General features: G+C 41.5%; 1 long non-coding RNA gene across 1 annotated transcript in view; it reads left to right on the top strand.

Annotated features, from left to right (window-relative positions):
- The first annotated feature begins 13,924 nt into the window (after positions 1-13,924).
- The window catches only part of LOC142465383 (uncharacterized), a 151,137-nt gene continuing 144,230 nt past the window's right edge, over positions 13,925-20,831 (top strand). Inside the window, exon 1 of the long non-coding RNA XR_012787861.1 lies at positions 13,925-14,004. This is a non-coding gene — a long non-coding RNA (uncharacterized LOC142465383). The remainder of the gene's footprint in view (positions 14,005-20,831) is intronic.

Genomic DNA, 20,831 nt, shown 5'->3' with positions numbered 1-20,831 from the left:
AAGAAATAAATGTTCACATGGGGTGTGCTTGCGAGTTCTACATGTACATGACTAATTCCAGTATGACTAAGAATTGATCATTGTACCTGAATGTAATGCAAATGGCGTATTGGATTGCAGAACTGAAGACAGTTCATTATTTGTATTAAATCCATGAATAAGGAGAAAGCGAGAGAGAGAAAAAAAGCCGTTTCTGAACACACACGTTCTTACATGATGGGTTTTCGTTCACGGAACGTGCTGTACCATTAGATGCAGAAGACACTTATTCTTGGTCTATTCAAGAGGTCTTACAGGGAGTTACATTCCACATATGTAAAGTGGCTTGAGTCCACGACAGAGTATTGGTTGAATGTACTTGAAGGCTTTGGTTATTCCTGTTCTCTTTCTTTACAAGATTGAACACGTTGATGCTTATACGTGGACCTGAAGGTCATGATAATAAATAACTAAAGAGCTTGGTAACTTAAAGGGCCCCAGTGTTTTGTTTTCTAAGTAACACACAGAAAGAAGTAATAATACACCTGTATTTGTCATGTTAGTTTATTGATCTGCCATCTCTCTAAGCCAGGGGTGGCCAACTCCAGTCCTCAGGGGCCACCACGGGGTCATAATATTCCTACTTCAGCACAGGTTGCTTAATCAGTGGCTCGGACATTGACTGAGCTACCTGTGCTGAGGCAGGGATATCCTGCAAACCTGACCTGTTGGTGGCCCTTGAGGACCGGAGTTGGCCGCCCCCTGTTTGTTTTGTAAGATTTGTTTTTGGATCATCTTTCAAATTCATATGAAAACGCTGGGGATGAATATAACAATAATGATCACATCTTAGGAATTAGCCTTATCTAATGTCATGTGTCTCTCTTAATTGTAATGTTAATTGCAAGGCACAGAGGAACAAGTTCTTAGGAGGTCCATCGCCCAGGCCCCATTCTTTAAAAAATATATGTTTTCTCTGGTGGTGCGGCATCAGCGCTGCCGCTAAGAATTCTGGGGTGCAACTATTCACTGCTCGGTGGCTGTTAAGTGGGGAAAAATTGTGCCCCAGAATCCATCGCATGCTCCATGGTGGAGGGGGGTATGGAGGTGGCCAGATAGGGCATGGAGCCTAGTAAGCTCTTGGGATCATGGCCCGCTCATGGGTTGTTCCAGTTCTGAAGGGTTTTCCAAAGACATCAGTTAAATCCAGAAAGTTAGGTTGTTTGTGAGAGAGTGAGAGAGAGAGTCAGAGAGAGAGAGAGTCAGCGAGAAAGAGAGTGAGAGTCATAGAGAGAGAGAGTCAGAGAGAGAGAGAGAGAGTCAGAGAGAGAGAGAGAGTCAGAGAGAAAAAAGAGTGGGGAAGAAGAGAAAATATATATTGTGTATTATCTGAAGACCAATAAAAAATTCTTTTTTCTCTGTGCTTCGTATTGCACTCACATTTACTGTAGGCTTCTTGATAAAAGCGTCTTGTAAATGTTGTTTGTGCCGGGCAGATCTTCTTCAATCTTCCCAGGAAATGCACCTCAAAGAGTTCAATAGCAGCAAATATAGTAGATCTTTTTGTAATGTATATAAAGAAAGGGTAGAAAATGCCCTCGCCAATTTAAGATGCATACGAGTATGTCAGCATATTAATCCTCTCTCACCCCCCATATCCCTCTGCAATCCCTTAGCAGACCCTAGCACTGCCAAACGCAGCACGCTTTCAGCGGAAGGGAGAAGGGACACATCTGCTGCCTGCTCAGTACACTCACTAAGGACTTACCACAGCTTCATGCAGTTATCTACCTGTGTGATAGTGAACCTGCTACTTACTGTACGCCAATTCTGTGCTTTACTGTGGCCTTATGGAAATGTTACTCTCTCTATCCAATACAAACTCGTCCCTCCTGGCCCACACATAATATCATCATACATCCTGGACTACTCCAAAGTCTAGCATTGCCTACTGAATGTTGGTTGAGAACAGTACACCAACCACAACTCATTCTAACATTGCAATCTTACAACCTGCAAACAATTGATCACATTTGTATTTATACTGTTACTCTCTTTTGCAGGGCATATTGAACTGAACAACACACAGAACCCCAGCAAGCTCATTTTAGGAACCCCTGAGCCAGCACAAAATATATATGTATATAAGTGTCAAAAATTAGTGATATTGAGCGTGGCAAATGTATACAACAAGCGACAGAGAAGCCCAATGCTACATCCAATATGACAAAAATACACAATAAAATACTTATATATTCTCTTGAAAAAGGGTCATTTAGTTTAACACTTGGGCCAAAGCATCGTAAGTCTGCAAGCCACATCAAGGCAGGCCCAGGTTGCAGATCCTAACACTACCAGATAAAATACTAATGGAAACAATTATTGCTGTCACTGCTGGTGTGGACTGAGAAATTTCAGGTTAGTACTTAGGCACCAGGGCCGCCGACAAGGAGGCAGGGGAACAGCCATTTACTGCTGTCCTGGGCTCGGTGGGAAGACATCAATTCTCTGCAGTGGCCCCTTGAGCTGCAGGAAGCTCACAGAGGGGAAATCCCTTCCTCTGCAGAGCCACTCTGACTGAACCACTGATTGAGCCACCTGTGCTGAAGCAGGAATATCCTGAAAACCTGCCCTGTTAGTGGGCCTTGAGGACTGGAGTTGGCCACCCATGGCCTAGGGCACTTGTACCACAATGAAGCTACTTTATTAACCAAAGTCCTATTGGTTTTATTCTAATGAGTTGCAAATAGAAAAAGTATGTCACTTTAGCGTTTGTATGATTCTATCTTAAAGCTGCAGTCCAAGCTGATTTTTTATTTATTACATGTTTTCCCTTTAATATGTGCATCAATACAATCCACACAATAAGTTATTAGCTAAGTTACAGATCGATACGTTCTCCTGTGATCGATCGGCGAAGATTAGGCGTGGGGGTTCACTAAATGGTGTCAGTGCAGCAGAAGGGGACCAAAGATGCAAAGTTCTGTGGGGAAGATCATGTGACCAGGCAGTCACTAGATACAATTGGTGCACTGCTAGAGTGAGGGCAGGGCTCAAAAAGGGGTGTGTCAGAGCCTGTTTCAGAAGAGGATGTGACTTTGTAAATGGTTGCTATAGAAACAAAACATATTTGTTACATTATAACATATTAAAAATGTCATTCAAAGTTGTTGTTTAAAAAAATGCTGCAATTGTTTTCTCATAGTACAGAACTGATTTATTAAAAAAAGAACACACATTGGGTATTGCTTGGTCTGCAGCTTTAATATGTAAAATCCTAATAGATTTTATTGTTACAGCCAAGAATTATCAGGTAGTATTGTACATTTGTTATTTTTTAGTGACACTGAATAAAAATCCAATCTCCATGGTAATATCACCTTTCCACAATTTCCACTCTCCATGTTTTTTTTTTTTTTTTTTTATCTACTGTACTATATGTCATTATTGACTTTACTGTCACACTGTCTGTATTTACCAGGAAGTTACTATGAATATATAAATTATAATCTATAAAATATACAGTTTTCCATTTTTTCCCCTGGTAACATTTCCATATTTTAAGAGCAAATCAATGAAAGTTGAATATTTCCTTCACAAATCTTCGAAATGGGAGATTTCCGATGTTGACCAGCGTGTTATTGACACAATGATGCATTAAAATGTGTCAGTCATTGACAGGGAGAAAGCCATACAGGCATACTCCGCTTTAAGGACACTCACTTTAAGTACACTCGCGAGTAAGGACATATCGCCTAATAGGCAAACGGCAGCTCGCGCATGCACCTGTCAGCACGTCCTGAACAGCAATACCAGCTCCCTACCTGTACCGAAGCTGTGCGCAAGCGGGGAGACTATAGAGCCTGTTACTAATGCGTTATTTACATCAGTTATGCACGTATATGATGATTGCAGTACAGTACATGCATTGATAAGTGGGAAAAAGGGAGTGCTTCACTTTAAGTACATTTTCGCTTTACATACATGCTCTGGTCCCATTGCGTACGTTAATGCGAGGTATGCCTGTACTGTGATTTGGTAGAATATATTAGTTCTTCCTTTATCACGCCCCTTGATAGAAAAGGTTCTACTGCGAGATAAACAGGACCTGAACCAAATAAATGTACAGTATCCTGGACAAGAAAGAAGGTTTACTATTTTTTAATTAAGGTAGGAATCAAAGACCTGAGAAACAGCTTTAAATAGCACGTAAAGTTGTCTCTTTTCATACCAGATGCAAGCTTTAGCTCTTAACATTCAAGGGTACTTAGCTTAGCAAGATACAGAGAGACATTCTGTATATTGAGCGAAGGATTGAGAAATCGTCCCATTGCTAATTGCAGGCTTTAGTTTTATAATTATACACACGTGCAAAAGCATGACAAATTAATGTCACGGCATATAATTATCTTCCAATCTTCTGTTGACTGTAATGTGGCAGAATATGATGATATATTGTAACCTTTGTATGTTTTATGTATATTACTGTGAACATGACTTATAACTAACATCCTTTCTTTGTACTGAAACAAGCGTACGGAATAATGATCGGTGGACATATAATACCACGTAAAATGTAGCATGTTATGACGGCTACATACAAATCTCTTTAACAATCAGTTAATGCAATATGAGTTTGAATATCTGAGTCACCAGGAAAACAAAACAGTATTATATATACAGTGGCGAGAAAAAATGTGTGAACCACTTAGGAATTTCACATATTTCAAACTTATATGTTATAACTTAATAATAGATGAAGATAACCTGATCGACCAAATGACAACAACATGATACTTTTTCAACATTTATTTATACAAATGATTAAATATTCAATATCCATGTGTGAAAAAGTATGTGACTCTTTAGAGGTGGCGCCCCCTTGTGCAGCAATAAATTCAACTGCGCATGTCCTGTAACTGCTGGTCAGTCTCTCACAATGGATCTGAGGAATTTGGGCTCATTCATCCTTACAGAACTGTTCAACTCAGTGACATTTGAGGGCTTCCTTGCATGTACAGCTCTCTTTTTGTCCTGCCACAACATTTCAATGGGGTTTACAGTAGGTCCGGACTTTGACTAGGCCATTCTAAAACATGGAATTTCTTCTACAGCCATTCTTTTGTAGATCTGCTTGTATGTTTAGGATCATTGTCTTGCTGCATGACCCACTTTTGCTTCAGCTTCAGTTCACAGATGGATGGCCTGAAATTCTCCTCTAGAATCTTCGGATACAATGCAGAATTCATGGTTGTGTCAATGATGGCAAGTCGTCCAAGTCCTGAGGCAGCAAAGCAGCCCCAAACCATCACGCTCCCACCACCATGCATGATGGTTGGGATGAAGTTCTTCTGTTCAAACACAATTTTGTTTTTCACCAAACAATGTTTCTCATTGAGGCCAAAAAGGTCTATGTTTGACTCGACTTTCCATAGAACATTGTTCCAGAAGTCTTGTGGATCAGCTATGTGCTCTTTGCACTTCAGATGGCAGCAATGTTCTTTTTTTTTAATCACAAATTTTTTATTGAACTTTTCTTATTTGGGGTACAGAATAAAGAAACAGGGGAAAATCATATTAACGAACATGATATATTTGAATAATATAACGTACAGAAATACACAAAAATTGGGAGGGGATTAGATATGCAGTCCGCCCACCCCCTCTCCCCCGCACGCCCCCTTTGTGGCCGGGGGAAGCCCAGTCATGTGGGAAGAGGGAGAAGGCGCAACCATTCTGCAAAAACATAATTTTAATATATCAGGGGGAAAGACATAAAATGGGGGGGGGAAGAGGGAGGGGAGGTCGGCTCGCCATCATCTTTCGACCCAGCCACCTATAAAGAGACAGGAATCCTCTCTGTGATATGAAGGGTCAGGTAGTCGCCCAGCTCTAGACCCATCTGGCTCCTCCCTTTTCTTTAGATCCCATCCTTGATAACTTGGGATAGATTTTATCCTATCTATATGTAATCCATGGGACCCATATCTTCTTATGTGTCTTTATTGTATGTCTTAAGCATGCTGTAAGTTTATCCATTGTCATGACCTCATTTATCCTTCTTTTTATCACTTTATGGCTATCCTTCCATGAACACCATTCTTGTTCAGTGTTTTTCTAATAGTTGAGTCATGAACATTCACATTAGCCAAAGCGAGAGTGGCCTGCAGATCCTTGGATGTTACTCCTGGTTTCTTTGTGACTTGCTGGATGAATTGCTCCTTTGTTCTTGGAGAGATTTTGGTAGGACGACCGCTCCAGGGTAGAGTGACTCTGGTCTTGAAATTTCTCCATTTGTCTGACAGTGGATTGGTGGAGCCCCAAATCCTTAGAAATAGTTTTATAACCCTTTCTAGACTGATGAGCATCAATAACTGCTTTTCTGAGGTCCTCAGAGATTTCTTTTGATCGTGGCATGATGTTTCCACACGTGGTATGATGAAGACCAAACTCACACAGTTTCTGATCTTTATATAGGGTGGGGCCTCCCAAACACACACCTGAAAATCTACCTAATTATTTAAGCACCTGGTTCTAATTACCCCCTTTAATTTAGCTGATAAAACCAGCTGATAAAACCAGGGTTTCACTTACTTTTTCACATACCCTGACTTAATTACTCATTGTTTGTCAAATTCATACCATTGTAATGAGCATATTATGAGTTACCCTAGCATAACTTTTGTTATATTGCACAATACTGGGTCTAGATTCCTATTCTGTATAGGCACATACTGTACATACTTTATTTTTCTATCTTCTGGCGCGTGGTAAAGGTTTGTCAGAAATACCTATTTGCTAATAATAATAACAATAATTAATTTTGGATAAACAGAATATATTATTTCATTTATATCCCCAAATATAACATTTGGAGAAGATTAGGAAACTTGACTTATTATTTCATACAGTATTCTCTTCGTGTCGTTTGAGATAAGTCTTCCACAACCAAATGATGTGTTCCTAATGTTTAGGGGGAATGATTCTTATATAACTATTAAGCAGCAATGTTCTGACACAGGAAAAATACAAAGCTAAGATTAAAACTGGATGTCAGTAGCACATATTGCCAAGGTACGAACAGAGTGACCATATGGTGATAAAAAACATTGCAAATCACTAGTCTAAGATGTAATGAAATACCCACAGAAGGTGTTAAACATGTTATGAATAGGAGGCCAGAGGAATAGATATATGTTAGTGACATTTTAAAAATGTCCCCAGAGGTTTAACAGAAGTACTGTAGAAGAGAATTCTTTGTCAGTAAAGACATCTGTAACCGCAGAGCTGCTGCATGATACTGTATCTTGATACTTTCAAGTAGAAATTGTTCTGAGATGTCTACATTCAAAATGTAAGCCAGAGATATGGCCAAACGATTCAAGAAGTGAGGATGTAGCAGAACAGGTGTGATAACAGGGTATAGTCACTATAGATAGAGCAGGGTTGCTTAACTCCAGTACTCAAGCCCCCCACCACCCCAAACAGGGCAGGATTTAAGGATATCCCAGCTTCGGCACATGTGGCCCAATCAGTGGCTCGGCCGAAGACTGAGCCACTGATTGAGCCACCTGTGCTGACGCTGGGATATTCTTAAAACCTGACTTGTTGGGGGGGCTTGGGACTGACGTTGAGCACCCCTGAGATAGAGAGTCTTTACTATATGGTAAAGTAGAACAATTTTTAAAAAAAGCCTGTAATTGGATGTATTGGTCAGTATGGAGAGCATTGGAATGATGTAAAACCAATATGAAATAAATACTAGCATGTCCAAGACAAAGACTTGAATAAGATGATAATAGAGTAACCCAAAATGGTAGCAGAAACAGCCCCAAATTGGAGATATGTGTTGGTAATTAGCCATTTTAATGCATCAAATTGTAAAAAATCATGGTTAAATAAACTAAATGGTTCATTTAAATGTGGCAATTGCCAAGCATGCAAATGTATTGAGGCCACAAATACGTTTTGGGATGTCGTGTCCCAGATAAAGTATACAGTACAGTTAAATAAATTGTAAGACAACAGAGGTAATATAAAGGATCCGATGTGGATGCCCCATGGTGTAAGTAGGGAAAACAAGAAGTGAGTTAAAAAGACTAATATTAGAGCACAAACGGGACAAAGTTGAAAGGAGTAGTGTGCATAGACCTTGGGTGGCTAACTCCAGTACTCAAGGGCTCAACGAATAAGACACTGATTGAGCAACCTGTGCTGAAGCAGGGATATCCTTAAAATCTGACTTGTTGGTGGCCCTTGAAGACTGGAGTTGGCCATCCCTGGCCTAGACACATCAACACAGAACATGGAGGCACTTTAAAATGCATAGGTCTTTAGCAGGTTGTTTTTGGAAATAGAATAGGGGATTTTGTAACAAAAAGAAGCTAGATGGATCATTGGTTTGGACTTAATGAAACAATGATGTGTGGATGTTTTCTGTAAAAGCCATCTCCTTTTCTCTGTATTTATGTCTTTAATAAAACATTAGGGTTTGTTCATTTTGTTAAGAGGTGAGTATAAAGTAATTTTTCTTGCATACTTCCTTTTGTATGACATATAAAAAGTCAACGGTTGAGCTAGGCATTGTAGCCCGGAAGAAGCGCCAGTGTATTTGGGGGGTGAAACGTGCTTTGGCTTTCTACACTTATCCCTGAGATGTAATACAAAGTTGTATGACTTATATGGGACCTGAACATCCTGAAGGACAAGGTGCATCTAAAGAAAGTGCAAGAAAATGGTGCTGTAAAGACCACGGATGTGAAAAACGCACGCAGGAAGTCTCACGTGGCAAACGTATGTTGATCTAGCTGAGGAGAGCTATGACTAACCACCTTAAAGACCGCTTGGAACAATAGAGAAAATAATCAATCTGTGGCTGATGATTGGCAAGAATTGTGTCTTGAAGACCAGCCCGCGGAATGAAGTATATTTAATGCCTGCCAGATGTCTCTGGGGTAAAACAGCAGCGGCTAAACGGCCGGGTTGACATGTCCTAGATTGCTTAGAGAATGCTAGATCCTAGTGACCTTATAATGTCTAAGGCCTTAAGGACCATACTGTGAAGGAACAGGGCACTTCACTTAATGGTCTTGGGTAGAGATGGGTGAACCAGTCCAAATCCGTATCCCGGATTTTCCTCGAATTTGACATTCAAAATCCGTTCCGCGGTGTAAAATCTGCCAACGGATTGTTGCAGTTTCAATCCATGCGGATTAATCCAAATCCACCATTGAATACAATCCGGTGGTTGATTTTAACTATCCAGCCGTGGATTCGGCAATCTGCTGACGGATTTTAAGGAACCAATCTGGGGATGGATTGTCGGTGTTAAACAAAATCATTTGAAATCAGCAAAAGGCGAATTTACATTTTTGAGACTGATCCGCGGAAAGAAACGTCCGATCCGCGGTGGATCCAAATCCGCCAAAAAAATTCTCCCATCTCTAGTCTTGGGTATAAGAGTAGGGTGCATAACAAAAATTATGAAACCAGCATTACAAAATATAATATTTTTTAGGCAGGCATCAATGATTTACAGTAAAGTGTAGTAAAGAAACAGTTACTTCTGCAATTATTTACAACTTGGGACCTAATTATGACTTCACTAGAATCAGTAAAGACACTTGAGGTTATCATGCAAATACCATATTTGAGTTCTTTACATCATCTGGTGGACTTATACTCACAGGAATTTTCAGATATTAATCAGTCTTTTTTGAACTTTTTAGCTGAAAACAGCATTTGATTCTTTTTTCACCGATATTAAATGTGTCTTGCTGGTGAAGCTATTATAAATTAAGCTTTTATAATAAAAACCTCCCTGTTTTAAAAAAAAAAAAGTTTTGCTACAGTGAGGATGTTCTAGTAACTGTGAGTGGTGCAAATCTGTGCGGAAAGAGTCCGTTCCGATGGGATTGGCATGGTTTGCTATTCTGTAAATTCCTTCTCGCATGTCCAAAGTGCGCGGAACAGGCTTTTTAAGAAGCGGTTTCATGCCGGGTCTGCTTATCTGAGCAGAATGACCAAACTCGCATTTTTATTTGCAAATGAGCTGAATTCTAGTATTTCCGAAAAGTGCAGAAGGCTAAACAGAGGAGGAGGGAGTGTAGCAAACGACGAGCCCCCTTACACCCACAGAGATGGGGCCCTCCCCTCACTCTCCAGCGATGCCAGGGCCACCAGCTCCCACGCCACCGGGTAGCGAAGGTAACCCCACAACTTTTGGCCAATGGGGACCATAGCCTACTGAGAAGTGCATTCCAGGGTGTCCCATCCCCCAAGTCTCCCCTCCGGAGAGGCCAATAGCTAATAATACATTAAAAAGCTTCTTCAAAAATGTCATTTATTTTACGTTTCTGGTTCGTTTCCATCTGTAACTGGAATGCTTCAAACAACCCAATATAATGATATTCTTACCCGAGTACCAGTGCTCCATTTTCTGTCTCCCACTGTATGGTCAAAAATTGCAATTTTTAAGTGAGGGGTTTTCTACCTTTTATCACTATATATGATATATTAAGACTACTATACTTTTTTTTTAAGCTCTTCCTTATCACATATCCCCGGGAGGTCTTCATCTGTCACATTGAAGACGATCAGAAGGTCCCAAAATCTTCTACGCTCCCTGAACAGGCCTGAGGAATTCAAACAGCATGTGAGTGTGAATTATCCCTTCCCTCCCCAGCATTGTACTAAAGGAGTGGCTCAGTGAGTAAAGTCACTGATGTCATGGTGAGATTATGGCAGGCTGTATAAGGTCACATAAATATATATAACAGATGATATATATTTATCACTGGGTCTGAACTGAAACGAGTCTTAGATATAATAAAGTGATTTTATTCCTTAGGATAGGTGAACACACAAATAATACAGTAACAGACAAGAAGTACACTTACTTAGGGGTTGGGGAATGAGAAGTTAGATGTATCATTTCTCTTCAGCAATCAGGTAATCATATCAGCAAACGAAGAACGAAGACAAAATGAAGACAAAGGATATATGGGGAATAGCAGTTTATAAACCTTTTGTCCCTCTATCCTTAACCTTAAGTACCTGTGATTGGTGTTCAATTATCTCCAGCCAATCTTTGATGGGGGAACACATTTTAGGACAGCCCCCCCTGCTAGCTGGCACATGCGCAGTAGAACTCTGGGGTCTCATTTCTGTAGCCCCCCCATAGGCAAATGGAATGCCAGCCAGTCTACCCATCTGGATCTCTAGCAAGATAACCTTTGTTGGAAGGTGATAACTGGGACACTTGGAGACTGCTCTGGTTTGAGCCTCCTCCGCCCTTAAATCATCAGGGAGGGTGACAAGACCCTTTGAACAATACTTAAATCCTAGACATTGTGGCGCCTCTGGGGCCATCTGCTATCCTGGTATGCAAAGGAATTCCTCTGAGTCTTTGTCCATAACTTGGGACACAGTATTAAACATAAAACATAAACGTATTAAAATATCCGGTTCTATTGGGTCTAGCAGAACCAAACTTCCCAGTTCTCATGGCCGGAACTGGGACACCATATGGTCCAAAAAGCGACTTGCTACGACCTATGGAACCGGAGTTACACAAATGCACATTAAATCATTTTTCATTTTAATACAAAAATCTCCGTTAAAAAAGAAATCTCAGCTTTTCACTAAATCCCCATTGAAAACAACGGGCTTCTCCGCCATAGACTTTCAATGGTAAATTGCCGCCATTGAGGTCAATGGGGTTTCTCCGCCATTGAAGTCTATGGGAAAAGTCCCGAACCTTCAAGGGGGTCCATACTCCGTCGGGTTGGCCTAGGAGGGTCAAGGATGGTTCTGCAGTGATGCCAGAGCAGTGACTGCAGACACCCCAAACCTCGATCCGCTGGGCCCTCCGGAACCAGAGATATGGAGTATCAAAATACAGCATTTCACACTTAGTCATATTTCTGAGCCGTTTCTGCCGCCGCCGGCAAAGCCTATGGCGCGACCCATTCTTCTCGGTTCGACCCTTATCGGGGGTCCAGGATTTGGGGACCCGGTTGCGGTCGAGTGGGGGGAAGCCTAGGAACTAGGGGCAAAAGGAATTTTATTCCTAGGGGCCCTAGAACTGTTTATTCCCACGCCACTTGACGTTGACCTTGACTTGTAAGTGATCAAAGCTCTCCTATTGAAAATGTATCCGCTTTGCGATTTGCGGTCTGGACGGCAGCCAACTTGTTCTTCGAAAGCTACCTCGAGGAACCTCCATTGAAGTCGATGGGCCCATTGACTTTCAATGGGAAACTGCCGCTCTCCCTCTCGGACGCCACCTGCTGGTCTTTACAGGAAACAGGACTAAAACAACAAGATTCTCCATTAGAATGCATGGAGCCCTAGTGGCGGCCAATGGGGACCTGCAAAATGGTGCCCGAAAAGGCGGGAAAACTTCACAAAGAGCTATAATCATTAAAGGACTATTAACCCTTGTGCTCCCGGATGGATTCCAGTGTGTGTGTGATGCAGACACTGAGTAAACCAGACATTACAATGGAACAGGGGAATACACATGTACATGTCATTACAGGGGTTAAATCACTGTTCTGGGTCTTTGCCCAGTTAACCCTTTCACTCCCGGGTGAGGTCAGGGAATGGCCAAATGGGGTGTAACCCCTTTAATCCCGGGCCACCCCCTTTCTCCCTCTACAACTGACTCTGAAAACAAGGACACGTTCAATTCCGTTCGACAAGCGCCTTCAGTTCCCTGTGTCAGCTTCTTGTGACATTAAGCAGGTCACTTTATCTCGCTGTGCCTCAGGCACCAACACCATGTAAGCTCATCTGGTCAGGGACTGTGTTTGTAACATTCCTACGTATTGCATACTGCGCACTATACTGTAATTGTTATGTGTTGAGTTTCATTGGGAGAAAAGCCCTATATTAAATAAAGTTATTATTACATATTGCACTAATTTTTTCTTGTTTCTCTTTCATAGCCTGGGATTTATGCGCTTTGAAATTTGCTGCTTTATATTCTACTTTTCACCTGATTTTTTTTGGTATATCTAAAATTGTGGCAACCATAATTTCATAGGGAAGAGAGTAGCACGGAAGAACAGGTACCCAACACACTTGAGTTACACGCTCGGGATGGACAACATGTTTTGGTTAAAATCTGTGACTACAGAAGATACAGTAAGCCTCCCGCATCATTAACATTGGTTGTTTTTTGTTGTTGTTTTTTTACTTTTGCTGATCATTAAAGTGTGTTGCTAATTATTCATATATTTTTCTGTAAGTTGGGGTTTATTAAAACATGATATCCGTGATCACACAAAAGATGTTTGAATGGTTGATCACATGTATCACACCTTCTTGAATCTACTGTTCCACTCTTCAATATAGCCACAGTCGCAGGGAACCTCAATTGATGCTCAAGTGATGGCTTCTTAAAGTTTGGGAAGCCTGCAAGACCGCCAGTGACCCATCGACACCGGTCTAATTTAATATACTGTAACATAGAAACCCATGTAAACACATGCCTTAGGAACTTATTTAAAAAGGGATTGGTGCCCACAATACATCTTCTTTCAATACAAGTGTTTTTTATAAAGTCCCACATTAAACACATTTTGTGCATTCATGATTTAAATATTTGTTGTTCCCATAATCTAGAGATGTACCCAACGAACTTGGCAATCAAGCATTAAAAATGTACAACAGTCTGTAAACTGTAATTGCCGTCAGCAATTGCAATGTGTGTCCTGTCCTTCTGAGTGAGTACATTTTGCAAATCAATGTAGCCCCTTCTACAAATATATGTATACTGTGGATAATACATAATTAATCTGCTTCAGATATCACATGGTGCAATTAAAAAATAAGAGACGTTGTCCCTGTTCTGCCTGGCAACACATGACAGGAGATATGGGATTGGATAAGAAGAAATCCAGATGGAATGTTGAAACAAACTGTCAGTTTGAGAGACACCGAGAGAGTCCAACTGCCATTCTGAGACAGAGACAGAGAGAGGGAGCGCCAGACTGAGAGGCACACAGAGAGACAGCCCAGGTGAGAGTGAGAGGGGCTTAAGAGAGACAGGCTGACACTCACAGATGGTGATAGATGAGGCTTGTAGGAGACTGCTAGCGAAGGAGAGAGAAAGTGAGAGACAGCAGCAGAAACACATCCCCTACTACACACAGAGAAAAAGAGGAGAGTCCACAGTAAGAGAGATCCAGATACTTGCTGGGCTGTTAAATAATGACCGGATAACAGACAGCCGGGAGGCCTTTTCTTGGAACTTGAGTATCCTTTTACAAATTACCCACTGCACCTCCCAAATGTTTAACCCTTAACAGGCCTGCAATGCGACTACACGTCAATTGGTGGGAAAAGAGCTCCAACACAGTGCTGGCAATAATATTGGCCTACGTGGCTTCTACATCGGACACGGGGACTGAATAAAATGGACAATAGCGCTGTGTCCTTGTTAATTGGCTATTGTATATATACATAGTGTGTTTATGTGGAGCTTATTTTCATTAAGAGTGTGGGCTGCTGGGTTAAGGCTCCTAGGGGTCATAATGTACCAGTAAATATACACACACGTCTTGTCTGGTTTAATTCATGGGGTCCAATTATTGTGTATTAAGGTAGGAAAGACCCATATAGCACATATAGACTGTGAAAATAGAGGGGTTACATCACCAATGAATAGTACATTAGTTACATACTGTGCAAGGAAAAATAAGTATTTTAGACAGTGTATTGATATTTTAACATTGTATGTGTATTATGTTTAAGATATTGGTAAATAATTGAAACATTTAGTCCCAAATTTACTAGATAACATATATTCTATATAATTCAAAACCACAGCTTTATAAAAATATTTCCCTGCTCTTCCCCTTAAAAATGTAAACAATTTAGACTAATTCTGTACATTTAAAAAAAAAAAATTGGCTAAAAAACAACATACACTAAATGAGATTGAAAAATGTGAAACGAATAGAATAAAAAGTAATTAATGCAACTCCCTGAAAAAGGACTAGTCAAAAATCAAATAAAAACAAAACAAAAGTCCACAAAAAAAGAGATAATTCAGAATTTTATACTATAACACACAGAGGTGGATTAGTATTTTTGGAAGCATAATGACAACTTTCTAATTGTTTAATACTTCCAGTGATCTGATACGGCAGGTATAAAAGACATTTAAGTTGGCAGGTCACAGTCTTCCTTTATGAAAACAAGAGAGAGAAGCAGCAGGATTTTAGCTCAGAAGTTAGGGTTAAAACAAGTTTTTAAATTAGACTTAAGGATATATCGAATATAAAATGAAAAGATCTCTTTCTGGTGCTGAAACTGTGGAAGCTGCCTGGTCAGATAATGTACAATATGGCTCTAAGCCTTAGTACTCCCTTGGGCCTATTCAGTTAATTGCAGCATTAGTGCAGTGAATCTGGATCTCAGTCAAAATATTATTCTCATGCAGTAGGTTAAATCAGTCTGACAATATTCTGCAATGAAATAATTTAATTGGTCAGTTTATTCCCATCTCTAAGCATGAATGTGGTGAAAGTATCCTTGATGCCTGCTCTGTAGCACTGACGGTTACAGATGTAGCAGACGATATTCCCCCTGCTGGCGCATTGTAGCACGATGCACACAACGCCCCTGTGGGAGCGGACACCATTGTGTCTGCATTAGCCGTGCATTAAAAAGGGGCGGGGCTAATGCATTATTGCACGGGCCAGGAGGTGCAATAATGTCTGCTGCATCTACCTAGTTCCACTTCCATCATTTGCTCTAGATGTGAATTAAGGTCATCCCTTAAGGCAGCGGTGTGCAAATTGGGGGGCGCGCCCCCCCAAGATTTGCTGGTGGGGGGGCGGGAATTAAGGAGGCCCCGCACACTTCCCCAAGGGATTTAAATTAAAGGCCTCTGTAACATCACTTACCAGCTGCAAGCGGGTCTATCGGCAACGCGTCACCGTGGCAACGTGGAGGGAAATGACGCTGCGGGGTCATGTGACGTGATGCATCGCCATGGCAACGTATGTTGGGGGGTCGCGAAAGCTGGGTCTCCTAGGCAGGGGGCGCACGCAAAAAACTTTTCGCACCCCTGCCTTAAGGTTGGAGGAAAGTAGATTTCACCAGCAACAAAGGAAAGGGTTCTTTACAGAAAGGGCAGTTACAGGGGCCTATGCAGAGAGCAGCGAATTTTAAAATTGGCGAATTTATTAAAAAGTAGCTTTTTTGGAGAGTTTTAATCTCCATATGCAGAAAAGTGCGAATTCTGCTATGTTTAACATGGATGCGTGTGGCGAGTTTAAATTGGCGAGATGCGCGCTTCAGAAATGTGTTAAAACAAATTTGCGCCTTTTTTTTTCCCTTTGCAATCGCCGCGAGTGGCAGTTTTTTTTTGCGAGGCAAAACGGAGACAATCGCGCCATTTTATTGCCGCGAACAGCCGCTAGATGCCGTTCGCGCCTCTCTGCATACGGATATTTTTAAAACTGGCGAGATTGAGGTTCTCGCCAGCCGCGAGGCGAGTTTTACAAATAGAAAAGAAAAATTGGCGCGTTTTTCGGAACTCGCCATTTTCTGCTGCTTTCTGCGCGATTTTCTCCAAAAAATGGCGAATTTCGAAATAGCGCTGCTCTCTGCATAGGCCCCACAGTGTGGGATTCATTACCCATGGAGACTGTGATGGCAGATACAATAGAGATCTTAAAAAAAAAAGGTTGGACATCTTTTTAGAAAGGAAAGGTATACAGGGATATACCAAATAAGTAACATGGGAAGGATGTTGATCCAGGGAGTAATCTGATTGCCATTATTTGGAGTCAGGAAGGAATTTATTTTTCCCCTTATGAGATATCATTAGATGTGTCACTTGGATTTTTTGTTTGCCTTCCTCTGGATCAATATACTGTAAGTATGGAAATAGGATAAAGTATCTGTCGTCTAAATTTAGCATAGGTTGAACTTTATGGATGTACGTCTTTTTTTAACCTCATCTACTATGTAACTATGTAACTATTTAACTAACTATATAACAATAGTGTAATATATACTGTACTAATGAAGGAATACATTGATACATCGTTTTACTCTACTTTATGTTTAATGGAACACGCATTGAGATCCGGTATAACCCCCTTGCCACCACTCTGTTGCAAAACCTCTGGTAGTAAAGACATTAAGAAATGTTACGAATTATTGAGTAAGGAAGATGTAGACACAGATACTGTCTTATATTTAAAGCCCTTTTTAGCTGGTCTTTGGTCCTTTTTTTTCTAGTGCAAATTCCCCTGCTGGTCATTCCTTATGCTTTATTTGGAAATAAATAAAGTCATTTCTGTGTGTACTGCATTAAACAGCAAAATGGGTTTGTTTAACTTACAGGAAAGCCTCAGTGTTAATATACTGTATCTTCAACCCCTAAATCAGGGGTGGCCAACTCCAGTCCTCAAGCACCACCAACAGGTCAGGTTTTAAGGATATCCTTGCTTCAGCACAGGTGGCTCAATCAGTCCCTGCTTCAGCACAGGTGGCTCAATCCGAGGCTCAGATGTTGACTGCTTAATTTGAGATTTTTCCATCATTTCTTTACAAATCTAAAACCAAACGTTCTGTCAAAACCAAAACCCATCTCAAAATCATAAGGGTTAAAATCCCCTCCCTTATTAATAACATAATGTATATTTCCTTAGTGTCAAACTAGATGTGCTGTAAAGTTCCTATGTAAAAGATAGACCAGGGCACAAAGTATGTGTTCTTCTCAGGGCTGGTAACAATTCTAAACAATTCTGGGACATTTGGTGGCGGACGTTTTGCCTCAACCAAGTCGCTGACGGTGATTAGCCGCCACTCACCTCACCGCGGGGACAACTGTCCGCCAGCCATTTCGCTGCCAAGGTAAGCCCCTAACTCTACACTCTACTCTGAAAACCTTAACCCCTTACCCTAAATCCCCTTACCCTATATCCCCTTACCCTAAGCCCTTAACCTAAATCCCCTTACCTTAAAACGTTACCCTAATCACTTACCCTAAAGCCCCTTACCCTAAATCCCCTTACCCAAAGCCCTTACCCTAATCCCCTTACCCCAAATCCCCTTACCCTAAGCCCTTGCCCTAAACCCTTACCATAAACACTTACCCTAAATCCCATTGCCCTAAACCCACTTACCCTAACCGCTTCTCTAAATCCCCTAAATCCCCTTACACTAAATCCCCTTACCTTAAGATCTTACCCTACACCCTTACCCTAAATCCCCTTACCCTAATCCCTTACCATAAACCCTTATCCTAAATCCCCTTGCTCTAAACCCTTACCCTAAACCCCTTTACCCCAACCCCTTCTCATCATCCCCTAACCCCTTACCCTAAATCCCCTTACCTCTTACCCCATACCCTAATTCCCTACCCTAAAAACCTAACCCCTTACCCTAAAACCCCTATCTTTAATCCCCTACCCACTAAAACCCCTTAAATTATCTTACCTTATTGGCGAAACGGCTAGTGGCTGAGTGCCCAGTGGCTGAGTGCCCAGTGGCGGGGTGGCGGGGTGGCTGCGACGACTGGTTCTTTCTGGGGTTAAACACCAGTGTCGACTTGGTAACAGCGAGACAGTCGTGACACAAAGTCTGATCCCGAGTGAAAGAGACATGAGTGGGTAGAATTTGCTTAGGCTAGTTAATTAACATCTGCAAAAGTAATAACATGTTGCTAGAACATATTTGTCAACATTGATTTATGGGTTTGGTTCTGCCTGGAAAGTAAAAATGAATGGGAACTTTTCCAATGAAATCAACAGGAGAATAAATATAGGATGGAGCACAATTTGAAGAAACGAGACAAATCTTATACTGTGCCTCTGTCAGGATCCGTGATCCGCGACGCGCTCTGTGCACTCATCACTTACCCCAACCCGTGATCGGTCCCCCCGCCCCGCCAACCATTAAAGTGGTGACCCCCATGGGTGCCGGGGCATTTTGAATCAATGTTTCATACAATTTGAACTAATGCTTTCTCGATTCATTTCTCAAAGATCCGAGGTGGCGTACATTATCTCGCTACTCACTGATGATGCCCTGGCCTGGGCTTCTCCCATCTGGGAACAAATATCTGACCTCACTCAGGATATCGGACAATTTACCCGGAAATTCCGCAGAGTCTTTGATACGCCTTGTTGCAAGGTAACTGCTGCTTATAACATTTTCCACATTTCCCAGGGAAATCGCTCCGTGGCTAGATACGCTCTGGAGTTATGCACTATCGCCGCCGAGACCGGATGGAATAACGAGGCGTTATCAGCTGCCTTTTGGCAATGTCTCTCTGAGATTTTAAAGGACGAACTTGCTGCACATGAACGCCCTACCGATCTCGAAGAACTCATTGCCATATGTATCCGCGTTGACCAGTGTATCCTGCCTGTGATCACGGATGGATGTGACCAGTGTATCCTGCCTGTGCTTACGGATGGATGTGACCAGTGTATCCTGCCCGTGCTCATGGATGGATGTGACCAGTGTATCCTGCCCGTGCTCACGGATGGATGTGACCAGTGTTTCCTGCCCGTGCTTATGGATGGATGTGACCAGTGTATCCTGCCCGTGCTTATGGATGGATGTGACCAGTGTATCCTGCCCGTGCTCACAGATGGATGTGAAACTTGGACTCTAAATGCGAAAAAAATTGAGAAGGTTGAGACAAAAGTATGTAGAGGTGCATGCTGGGTATTACCCAAAAAGACAAGAAAAATAATTAATGGGTTCAAAAGCAAACACACATCTGTGACATTATCACAAGGGTAAAGTAATTAAAATGGCGGCGGGCCGGACATATTGCAAGAAATAACCATTGTTGGACAAAGATGGTACCCGACTGGATTCCAAGGGAAATCAAATGACCAAGATGGCAGGGTGAAATTAGGGAATGTGTTGGAGCGACATGGAGAAGAGAGGCTGCAACCGCAGTACCTGGGAGATCATTGGGGAGACTTCATCCAGAAGTGTGGAGACCAGGGCTGAAGATGATTACACAAAATATAAAACTAAGATATATTTAAATATTATTTTTTTATGCGAATAGTGGTATTAATACCTCAACAAAATGTTGACTCTGCCCTAAGCAGGGCTAAATTGTAAAAAGCATTCTCTTTACAGTAGCTATATGGTGTCTTACAACTTGCCACCATTTAGTGAATATGGCCCTTTGTGCTCAGCACTGAAATGTTAGATATGAGATACCAAATAATATATGTGCGACGTGAAATATTTGGAGAAAAAACTAAGCTTGAACAAGGGCCACATCCGGCAAATACAACCTACAAATAAATGGCTTTAGCTTCTTAATACAATAAAACAGATGTTTATCTTTTGATTGATATCATCCAGTTTGCTACAAATTATTCTTTTTTCTGCTCAGCGCCAACTTGATTGCTTTGCCAGCATATTTGCATTACTTTATTACATACTGATGAAACAAATCATCTAGCCGTGGAATCAATTCTTGTTTATATAAAGACAAATTGTTGTGTAAGACTTGCCAGTTCTGTGGTGAGCACAATCAGTGATTGCATTGCATTTAAATTGTAGATGTGAGACATTTTTTTTAAGTGCTGTTTACAAAGATTCCTCAATAACCTTTACAAAATAACCTCAATTTCCTAATGGATGTCCCTGTAGCAGATGAGGTGATAGACGTAATTTGCAGATCACAAAGGCGATTGAAAGCACATGTACAGATGTTGCCAGACTTACTGTCCTTGTGGCGACGGAGATAAATGTGCAAACCCGCGGCCCTCCGTAGCCACAGGGGCAGTGAGTCTTGGGCCCGGAAGGATTAGCGCTGTGGGGGTCCATGCTTTTGAATGGGACCCCTCGCA

The sequence above is a fragment of the Ascaphus truei genome, chromosome 14 (assembly GCF_040206685.1).
Source record: "Ascaphus truei isolate aAscTru1 chromosome 14, aAscTru1.hap1, whole genome shotgun sequence".
Taxonomy (NCBI): Eukaryota; Metazoa; Chordata; class Amphibia; order Anura; family Ascaphidae; genus Ascaphus; species Ascaphus truei.
The sequence above is the reverse complement of the archived record's forward strand: the minus strand, read 5'-3'. Positions and strand labels throughout refer to the sequence as shown.